Source organism: Sphaerodactylus townsendi, linkage group LG06, assembly GCF_021028975.2.
Source record: "Sphaerodactylus townsendi isolate TG3544 linkage group LG06, MPM_Stown_v2.3, whole genome shotgun sequence".
NCBI lineage: Eukaryota > Metazoa > Chordata > Lepidosauria > Squamata > Sphaerodactylidae > Sphaerodactylus > Sphaerodactylus townsendi.
The window spans coordinates 133,742,624-133,754,055 of record NC_059430.1 but is presented as its reverse complement, the minus strand read 5'-3'; positions in this window follow the sequence as shown (position 1 = coordinate 133,754,055).

Genomic DNA, 11,432 nt, shown 5'->3' with positions numbered 1-11,432 from the left:
TAACATTCCTGCTTGCAGGAAAAATTCCTCCTCCATGCAAGTCACTCCATGCAAGTCACCCATTTTCAGGGGGTCCTTTCCTTGTCTTAAAATCTGGACCTTCTTCCCAGAGAAGGCTTAAAGACCACAAAACAAGAAACAAAGTACTGCAAATATGTGGATTCCATGGTGTTTGGGTTGAGAAATTATGATCATTGCCAGAGTTAAGAAGAGTACCAAAACAAAGCAAAATAAAATCCCAGCCTGGCTATCTTTGGAAAAGGGCAACAGTGGAAAACTCACAGGCCATATATAATTGTTCTAAATTTTGTAGGAATTGTATGTAGGGTATATATATAGGATCAGATCAATAGTAATTACCAAAGAACTTACAGTGACTATTATACTATGGTTTTGTGATCTGTTCAATTCTTGTATGTTTATTTGTTTGTTGCAATAACTTTAAATAAACTATTTTAAAAAAAGAAAACCCACAGGCCATAAGAGAGGCAACATTTCAGTGTCAAGTTTCTTCCCAGCCCATATTTCCCAAACACAAATTGGACATTATCCTTACAACAGTTGCTTGAAACTGAACAGGGATGGGAGCATGGCTATGAGGTCAGTATATCAAGTCACTCACTCACTCACTTACTCACTCACTCCAGGATCTTGTCTTGTTTCCCCAGGTGCACAGAAACAGGAAAAAGAATGGAAAACACAGCTACACTTCACAGCCATTCTAGTCACTTCTCTGTGACCTCTTGGAGGACTGGAGCTATAATCTTTTTATACAGCCAGGAAGGCGACTGCCAGAGGACAGTGCACTTAGACTAATACTCCTAGCCAAGGCAAATGTGTTCCGTCGAGGCCCCACCACATGCTGCACTAGGGGAGCTGCTGAAGTGGTATCAGACTTCAGAGCTTCATCCTCCTCCACTTCGAGGAAAGCAGAAAATATTTCATCTGTGGCAGGGTAAGGAACCTCTGACTTTCCATCAGTCCTTGAAAGAATGCTAAAATCGCCAATAAAACATGCACAACTTCAGCTGGCAATGGAAGCATGAAGTTGGCAATGTTTTGAGAGCACAGACTTAAAGTCAGTACTCCCCTGAATAGACAATGAAACACTTGAAAGTTCAAAGGCTTTATTGCTTGACAGGTAGAAAGCAGAAGTCTGCTTTCATTGGATAATATGTTGCAAAGGTTTACCCCCCACATCACCACCACCACCACCATGTGAACCAAGACAGTACAGTATTCACTTGACTATTTCACTCGCCCCTCAAGGCCAGACCTGACTGAGATAAGGCAGCTTCAGAAGAAAAGCAAAGCAGCACAAAGCCCCAGCAACAACCCAACCCCCATGACACAGAACCTGACATCCTACCCTTGGGTAACTTGGCTCCAGGGATGAGTTTAATTTTACAGTCCATGTGTTTATGAGGGGGCAGCTTGTTGCATTCTTGCTCCTCAAATACTTTGCTTAAATCACAGTACACCCTTGGAATGGTTGAAGATTGTTCCCCCTGGGCTGCTAGGGGGCTGGGGGGCAGTTGCTCCAGTTGGGGGGAGCATACGAGGATGGAGGGTTCCATGAAGTGGATCACCCTGTCTTTCCAGCGGATCTCCTGGTCATGCCTGGAAAACCAAGACATTACCAGGATCTCTGGGTAGGAGCCCAGTTTGGCCACAATAAATTGCTTCCTTTCCCAGTGTGAGCCACATTTGACTAAAACCTCCTCAGTCTTGTGGGTTGAGCAGGACCCATCCCGTCCATTTGCGCAAATTTCATGGGGGTTCTCAGTCTTGAGTCTCAACCCTAGGTCTTCCGCTACTATTGGGTTCATTAAGCATTTTGAGCACCCCGGGTGTAAGGGTCACAGGTCAATTAGGGTCCCCACAGTTACTTGGGTTTTGGCGAGGGCTAGGGGAACAATTAAGGGAGCAGAAGCTTCACTTACCTGATGATTGGTGCCTTGTGGGTTAACCTGGCTGTTGGTGCATTTTAGGCCAGGTTGTTGTTTCCCGACCATTCGCTACTTTCCTTGGCATCCAAGGTGTCTGGGGCACTCTCCTCATCGGTGGACAACCACGTGTGCCTCGAGTGCCATGGTGGCCTTTGGGGAAGGTTGGCGTTTGGGGCCCTTCTTCGCCCCTTTGCACTTGGGGGCCACAGTTGGTTCCTTGATGGCTGTTGGAGTTCGCTAGGCACGTTTCCCAGGGCAATTGGTGATCAGGTGCTCCGCTTGTCCACAATGCAGGAAGAGCCTGAGGTGGCGGCAGCAGGCATAGACGGTCTCCCAGGTTCCTTGATGCACTTGAACTCCTGTTCCGGCACTTCTTTGAGTGGACTGGCAGGGGCTCAGTCCCTGGCACTGCTTGATTTTCTGGACCTCCTTCAGATGGGCCTCTGCATCTCCAGCAAACCCATCCCATCAGGGTGTCTGGGTCACCAGACACGAGGGCCCACTGTAAGACCACTGGATCCAGGCCATCTTTGAACACGTGGGTAAGATGCGTTCAGGCCAATTCTGCAGGTGGCTGGCCAATTGGCGGAATTCAGCCCCGCAGTCAGCCACTGATCGGGATCCCTGATGGAGGTGCTGCAGCCTGGCTCTCACCTTCTTTTCCAGGAAAGGGTCTTAGAAACAGCGGCAAAACGAAATCATAAAGTGGTAAAAATCACAAAGTTCAGGGGCATCCTCTTTGAAGAGGCTGACCAGTCAGGCCACCACTTCCCACTCAGGGAGGGCCCCGATGTACACGCTTTCGGCATCATTGGCATACTCATCATCCATCATGTGCATGTAGGCTCCCACCTGCACAAGGAAGTAGGGCAGGTTCTTGGGGTCCCCGTCAGATGTTGCTTTCAGCTCCCTTCTCCTCCAGGTGCCGCACTTGCAGCGCTGCTGGCTTGGGCAAGGATTTGGCTGGGTGGGTTCTGTGCTCTCACTGCTGGGCCTGGCAGGGGTGTCACCATCAGGTCAGTCATCTGGCGTTGCATGGCCCGCATTTTGAACCACATTTGGTCACACTCCTGCTGGAGATCTTCCTTTTTCCTCCAAAGTGCTTCGGCCTCACGGTGCCATCATTCAGCCTCTCACATCAGGCCATGCTCAAACTGGCAGGGCTCCTACTGGTCACAGGCAGGGAGGGTCCCCTCATGCACTCGTTCCCATTGCCTGGAAGGGGCCGGTGTCATCCACGAATCCCAGGCTCCCAGGGACTGGACAAGTTGTTCCTAGCCATAGGCCCCAGCCAGGGTTCCTAGGTCAGCTTGAATATGTCCCCGAGTGAAGGGGGCTGACAGCCTCCCACACCATGGCCGGCTGGTTGTCCCCCATCGTTGGTATCTGACCCACTGTCTGAGGTAGTTTGGTTCCCCTTCGACCCAGCCATACTGAGCATAGAATTGGGGATCCAGAAGTTTTGACTTAATGTAAGGGTCTGTTACTCCAGTCAACAAACAAGACTCAGTAAAGTTTCAAGAGCTTTATTGGAACTGTTGTCAGTCCAAGATTCAGGGAGCCAAAGCTGGCTCTTTGTCCCCTGAACCCCAGTATATACCTGAACACGCCCCCATATGGCTCATCCCGTATTCCCCCCTCCCTCGCATTCCCAAAACATCAGCATAAGAAAAGATGGTGAGAAAGAAGCATTATTTGTGATAGCCGCTGATGCTTCCCTTCTCCAGGAAGTTGGAGATAAGGAAGCAGTTCGTCTGTTCCACTAAGTTACAAGCAGGCAATAGGAAATCTTCCCAGCTGTGACCTTGGCGTGGGCGTGGCTTCGGCCTGTCCTCTCCCGTCTCCATTCCCAAATCTCCAGGAGTTTCCTTCCTGGGTCTGGTAGCCTCACTCTACTCCCACATCCAATGGAGGGATTCAAATAATTTAACCACCGATTGTTTACAAGCACCATTTTAACAACCGGTTCTGCCTAAGTGGTGCGAACCGGCTGAATCCCATCATTGCCGACATGATCCCCCGCTGGTGATTGGTGGGCCTGACAACTGACGTTGCCAACCTTAAAGTTGTAGATGGAGATCTCCTGCTAGTACATCTGCTCTCCAGGTGGCAGAGATTACTTCATCTGGAGAACATGGCTGCTTTGGAAGGTGGACTTTATGGTATTATTCCCCATTGAAGTTCCTCACCCTCCCAACCCCCCCCCCCGCCCTCCCCAGGCTCCACCCCTAAAATCTCCAAGTATTCCCCACCTCGGAGCTGGCAACCCTATGCCACGCAGAGGCAGGCCATAGCAAGCCACTTCTGTTTGTCCTCTGCTTTGAAAATTCTCTGGAGTCAACCTACATTAGCTGCAACTTGACAGTTCTGTACACCACTAATTTGCCCTGACCTGCCTAGTCTAATCCCATCAGATCTCAGAAGCTGATCAGGGTTGGTCACAGTTAGTACTTGGATGGGAGACCACCAAGGAAATCCAGGAGATGGCAAAGCACCTCTGCTTGTCTCCTGCCTTGAAAACCCTGTGGGGTCCCCACAAGTCAACTTCAACTAGATGCCAAAAAATATGTTTTGTCCTCTCTGCCATGCTGTAAAATTCCACAGGTGGGACCCCAGCATCTGGGTTGAGGGGGAGTGTAAATTGCCACCAGAGTTCTCAGGCCTTCCGTGTTTACCAAACAGACTGTGTAAAGCCTGCCAAGGATTCAGGAGAAGCGGCTCACTGCCTCCACACCCAGAGTGAAGAAACCGGAGAGGCTCCCAGGAACACCAGACTATGAAAGGCCAGATTAGTGCTGCAAATCCACCCTAAAGGTAGCAGGAAACCTGAAACCTCTGACAAAGGTGGTCCAAACCAATTCTCAGTTGTGCTGCTGAAAGGAGGCTTAATCAGATTACATAAAAGCACATTCCTCCCCAAGGACATGGAGTACTTCTTGTGTTGTAATATATACTTTTGTCATGTGGAGCTGCATGTGTGAATGCAGAAAGGAGTGAGGATACAGCCAGACACTTTGGGCCAAATCACTGGGAGGCTGCAGCTGGGATGCCTGAGACAATCGACTACGGTTGGGTCAGGACTTCCCCACAGCCAGGGCAGGGAACTGTGGGAAAGATAGCCCAGATCCACCATCTGCCTGTGGCTGGGTGGCTGGTGAGAGTGTGGTGTAAGGCCAGGTGTGGCAGGGTCTCCAAAAAGGACTGCGGAGAAATAGACTCCCAATCCTCCATTTCTTTGGGCTGGTCCCTGAGAGGTCAGAAGACTCTGTGGCTGCCCCAAGGCCTGTCACAATGACTGGAATATTAGTCTGAATTCTCCATCAGAATATTAAGTGGGGTGTGTGTGTGTGTGTGTGTGTGTGTGTGTGTGTGTGTGTGTTGGGGTTGGGGTTGGGGTTGGGGTTGGGGTTGTGGATAAAGAGAAGGATTGGACTTCCAGGACAGTGGAGGTTTCCACAAGACTCCCTTCAAGAACCATAACTTTGAAACCACCCCCACCCCTATCTCAGGTGTGAAGAGGTATCTATAGGCCAGTCTATCAGGGGGTGGGTGCCACTGCCCTGCCTTTGTTTTGCAAGGATAATGAAGTCTAAGTTTGAAAGTCAGGAAGGTGAACCCAAGGCCCAGGAGGGTATTGAAAGGCTTAGATCAGTAATCTCCAACCTTCTCAGTATGGTGACACAGAAGTCCATCTTTACTTGGCAAGGTGACCAAACCAGGTCTGGCCAAAGGGTTTTTGGAGCCCTAGGCAAATGGTGACCTTGGCACCTGTCTAGTTCAGTATTCTATTTCCTACAGAGGCTAGCCAGATGCGTTTGAGAAATCAACAAACATTGCACAAAGTGTCTATTGCCCCCATCATGAATCCCAAGCAAGGGGCATCCTGACATGGACAGCCTTTGCATGTAGATCAGGACTTATACCAGCTAATGCATGACATGGAGGATTCTGTTTCTAGGATCAAATCTTGGTTTCCAAAATACCCAGGAGAGCAGTGGAAAGGGCAGGGGTGGCCATTAGAAAGGGCTGGCTTGTGACCCACTTTCAGAGGCCCACTTTGGGGTCCTGACCCACAGGTTGGGAAACACTTGATGAGATGATGAAGCACCAGTCTGGCCGCTCAGCACTCCGAACAGCAGAAGACAAAGAGCCGGGAACTGTGCTGCTTCCTCCTTCATCCTTCCAGCCCCCATTGAGGCACCAGAAAGAAGAGAGAAATCACTCTGAAACTAGTTCTCTTGTTACCAGATATTGACAGTCACATCTCTTATAGGTCAGCACTCTTTGCCCGCCCTGGCAACCAGGAAAATGCAAGCCAAAGACAGGGATATTCCACCTGCCTTTGGGCTGAGGACATCTTGTGAGTGGTGCATATCATCTGTTGCATCTGGCCTCCTTCACACATTATTTTACATCTAGTGCCAGATTATAACCACCTGCACCACATCATGAGCTCCTGCCCCCCCCCTTTTAAAACTAGGCTAGGGTTTTTTTAATTGGTGGCCATCTGAATTGGTTTTACATGGATGTTAGAATTTATTTATTTATTGTAGCTTGTTTGTGATTTTATTGTGGTATTGTTTTAATTTTCATCTGTAAGCCACCCTGCCTTGGTAGGGAATTGGGCAGGGTATAAATAAAATAAAATAAGAAAGAAAGGCTTGTTGATTGTGTCCATTTTCAGAGATAAACAGCCCTTCTCTCCACTTCTGTAATATGGCACTCCAATAATGAGTCGTTTGGCCCAAAGTAAGATACAACTTTATTGCATAATTCACAGCAACCACCACCTGTTACAACTCCCAGAGTTAAATGGATGCCTCCCACCTCTGATGATTAATGAGTGAATTGCTAACTCAAACAGAGAAGCATTATTGCATGGCCACTGCACAGGGGAACACAAGGTAATTAGAATAAAGAGTTCTGCAGAATAGATGCCAAACAGCCTCTTGCAATTCACTGATTGGTAGGGGCTGAGGGTGGAGATCTCTCTTCCTCTGCCTTTGGGAACCATTCTTATTATTGATTGGGAAAATGCTGGCGTGGCTCCCTTTCCAGAGATCTGCTCAAAACCATCTGCTGGGCTGGCCTCAACCGAAATGAATCACATTTCTCCCTTGGCCGGGTCAGCATCAGGAGAGCAAAGGGAGGATCAAGGGAGGACCCATTCCAAGGGAGGCTTCTTGGCACATCAGCTGTGGCTGACAAGTCATAGAATCATAGAGTTGGGAGAGACCCCAAGGGCCACCCAGCCCAAACCCCTGCCATGCAGGAAGAGACAATCAAAGCACTCCTGACAGATGGCCATCCAGCCTCTGCTTATAAATGGCCAAAGAAGGAGACTCCACCACACTCTCAGGCAATGTACCCCAGTGTCAACACATTCTCTTACTGTCAGATCTTAAAAAACTTATCTTAAAAATGCGGAGGAGCTCATCAGGGAGCGACTGTAAGGATGGCAGTTCTGCCTGGTTCTCTCCCAGCCAGCTGGCCTTGACGGAATGCCTCCAGCCGGGCGGTGGGCCAGAATTGGCGGCAACAACCTTGGTGGACGGCTTATCTTGCTGACCAAGATGAGCATTCCGTTCCCATGAGATGGGCCTGGATGGCCCAGGGAGGGGGAAGGGATTGAGTACGTTATAACCTGTAGTTTGGGCGGGAGGTCTCATTCCTGTCATGTCGTGTGTGTGTGCTTTCTAAGATGTCTGAATAAACGGTCTTATATCCAAAAGCCTTTTATTTCTGCTCTTTGGAATTCCTTACATTATGACAGGAATCACTTTTTAACCTACTGTTACTTCGAAGTGGATCTCTGGTGTTTCGACATGCAGAGATTGAGTACGCTTGACCATGTGGAAGGCACGATAGCCCCCATAGAGGGCTTCGAGCCTTCCCTTCCAGATCCCGAGGATCCTAGGAGATGGAGGATGGCCCGACATTTCTCTTGGTGACTCTCTCCAGACCTGAGAGACGAAAGAGTATACAAGTTTGCCCTTGTTTCATTGGGATGAACAAGGTGGAGTCCGATACACGTGGAGATGCATGAAACGCGTTTGGTGCATTATCATCCCATGGATCGGGAATACCTGTCGACTGGTTCGTTTCCCTCCGACAACGAGTGGATTACAAACCCCTTAAATGCAGCCAGTCCCTTGAGGAACTGGGACTGACAACCATCCATGCTGACACCCTAGGAATCCATATGGAAAGATTCCTAGACAAGTACTGATTACGATATTCCCAAGGAGCAGCAGTGGCACAGTACCTGGGCGCGATCCCCAAGACTACGGACTGCCAGAGGCTGGAACAATGGCGAGTCCGGATCACGATGATCTCTGCAGGGTTCCCATATTTCAAAACCGCGGCTCCAGAGCCGGGAGCAGAGAGTGAAGCGGATGGAAGAGCTCCGTGGAGCGGTCGGAGGGAATGTCGAAAGAAGTCCGTCTCGAGGTGGAACTTAATCCCGATCACTGACCCGTTCACAATGCCCTCAGCGAAGGAGAAGTTGGGACTGATGAAGTAGCAGCCTGCTGCGTGAAGCCAAACTTTGCATGGGAGCCTTGAACGCGAACTCTGGGAAGAGGAGCGAGAAACTCTGCTACGGGACACGTGAGACAGCAACTTGGCGCTTAGGAAATCCAAATGGAGTTGGATCGCTTGAAAGAGAAGCGTTCGTCACGACAGTTCCAGCAGAGATCTGACAGTTCATGACAAAGTTACTGGATCAATCAAAAATGGATTTACAACGCTTCAGCCTTGGCCGAAGGCATCAAAGGCCATCCAAACACAGAATGAACTGACTACAGCCATTACAGCGAGATGAACGAAAGCCAAATTAGATTGGGAAAGAGGCATGGCCTTTGCATGCGCTTTCAGGACCCCTTAACACATGAAGGAAAGAGAGTTGGCCGACTCTAGAGCGAGATTTGCGAAAACAAAGCCGGGCTACACTGGCAAGGGCTCCAGATAGAGGCCATACCTTCCGGCTTCTCCCGAGCGCCTACAGTTTCCCCTCCCGCCGGAGGCACGGGTACTTCGAGGTCCACGGATTTCAGCGGCCCCCAACTCAGGACGCCTCCAGCCTTTCCCGGTTCCCTCCAGCTCCCGCCCACTTTACTCCTTGCAACAACTTTCAGGCCACCTACAGCCCAACAACCTCAACACGCTACCTCGAGCTGTTGAGAGAGGATTTTACAGAACCCCGCTTCCATCCCAGCTTCGCTTTTGATGGGACTGCATCAAAACTCCCCTACTTCATCTTTACAACTTCGATGCTCCATATGCAAGGAGTACTTGATGACCTATATCGTTCTGAGCGTGGGAGAGAGAAAGTCCGAGACATTGGATCCAGTACTGGATGGCATAAGCGGCTGAATGGTTCACGTTACTCTCTACGTAGATTACAGGCTTCGATGACACTTTCGCCACCAGTGGGGGGGTTCCTCCAGAAGCGTTACGCCTTCGTTTCCAAGACCCTGGATGCAGAAAGCGTTTTTAATGCAATACGCATTACAGTAAAACCATCCAACAAGGTAACCGTTCTTTTTTAAGCTGTGAATACCTTCGGGAATTTCGTGCGGTAGCGGACCAGTAAAACTCCTCTCTCCAGATTGGCATGAAATGTGAGTACTTTTCCGAAGGCATGGTCATCAAACTGCTTGTGAAAGCGGTTATCCCTCATCCGGATCCCGCGGACCAATAGCCGTAATGGATCCGAACTGGGATCTCACAGAGTTAAGAAACTGCTCGTCCGCGCCCCAAACCTCGCCATGCGACACCCAGCACCAAGTACTTTCGCATGGAAACCAACTCCTGCCGCTTGCAGCTGGAAACCACGTCGAAGCGTCGCGCGCGCTTTGGGATTATGCCTTTTACTGCGGGGGGGCAAAATTCTGGCCAGCCTGGCTGCCAACTGCCCGAAGAAGCAAAAGCCCCAAATTCAGCTCTACACGCCCGGTGGCAGCCAAGCCCTCCACGTAAATCAGGTCCGCCGCCTCAGGGGATCGCCTTCACAAAGAAGCTGCTATCGAGTGAAGATTTACCGAGAGCGGAGATGTAGTGCTCTGCCTGTCAGCAGCACCCGAGGACACAATAACCCCACTCCAGATGCTGCGGTGAAGAGTGAAGGCGAGTGCTCCCATTACCATTTTAACCACATAGCCAATCCAGAGTAAACATCACGGCGCATTCTGGCTTCCGCGACTTGTGGACTCGGGCTGTTCCCCACTGTCTCCATGAGGCCACAGAGTGGCCGTGATTTAACTTGGTTTAGACCGAGTCCCCTTTGGTGAAACCCATTCCCTTCACCCAAATGGATGGTAGTCCTCTAGGAGGTGAAGGTCGAGGGCACGCGTTTAAAACCCAGCCAGTATTTCTCCGTTAGTGCCGCGACCATTGGGAGAAAATAAGTTTCATCCCTTGCTCCTGTTGCTAAACACACTATTGTAAGTTAGGGCATGCCTTGGTTGCCCGTACATGAACCAACCCTCATATGGAAAGAGCGGATCCTCCAATTCTCGGATCCCCCCTGTGGAGATCACATGAACGGGGAGGAAAGCCCGCACCTCTCACTGAGAATCGAGCTCATGGATCCTAAAGAAGCTTTAAATGTATTGTCTGCCCCTGGTCCTGCGGAAATCCCGCAGGCATATCGAGACTTATCCAGAGTGTTTCAAGAACAGGAGTGCGACCAATTGCCCCCCCCCATAGGGATACTGACTGCAAAATTTTACTGCAACCCGGAGCTCAGTTACCTAAAGGTAGAATCTATCGCATGAGTCCTACCAAGGAGAAGGAACTCCGCGCCTTCTTAGATAAAAACTTGGCTCGCGGATTCATACGACGTGCCACAAAACATACCCATGCCGCCCCTGTTCTATTTGTTAAAAAAAAGGACGGTTCGTTAAGACTTTGTACTGATTACCGCGGATTGAATGCAGTGTCCGTATCCAACAAGTATCCTTTGCCCTTAATTAAAGACCTCTTGGATGCATTGGGCAAAGGGCGGATCTTTACCAAATTGGACTTAAGAGAGGCTTATTACAGAGTCCGTATTGCGGAAGGCTATGAACACTTGACAGCTTTCAATACAAAGTTTGGACAATATGAATATTTAATAATGCCATTCGGATTAGCTGGAGCCCCAGGAGCCTTCATGGCTCTTATCAACGAAGTTTTACAGGATCTGTTATACAAAGGGGTGGTCGTATATTTAGATGATGTATTAATTTACTCACAAAACATTGAGGAGCATGAGAAACTAGTATGAGAAGTCTTACAATGCCTACTAGATAACTCCCTCTTTGTCAAGTTGTCAAAATGCTGTTTCCATCGCTCCTCCATTGACTATCTGGGGTATCGAATCTCTCATGAGGGCTTGGAAATGGACCCAGCAAAAATAGCCGCAGTAATTGAATGGCCTGCCCCCACCAACAGGAAGGAACTGCAATCCTTCCTCGGCTTTGCCAATTTCTATCGTGACTT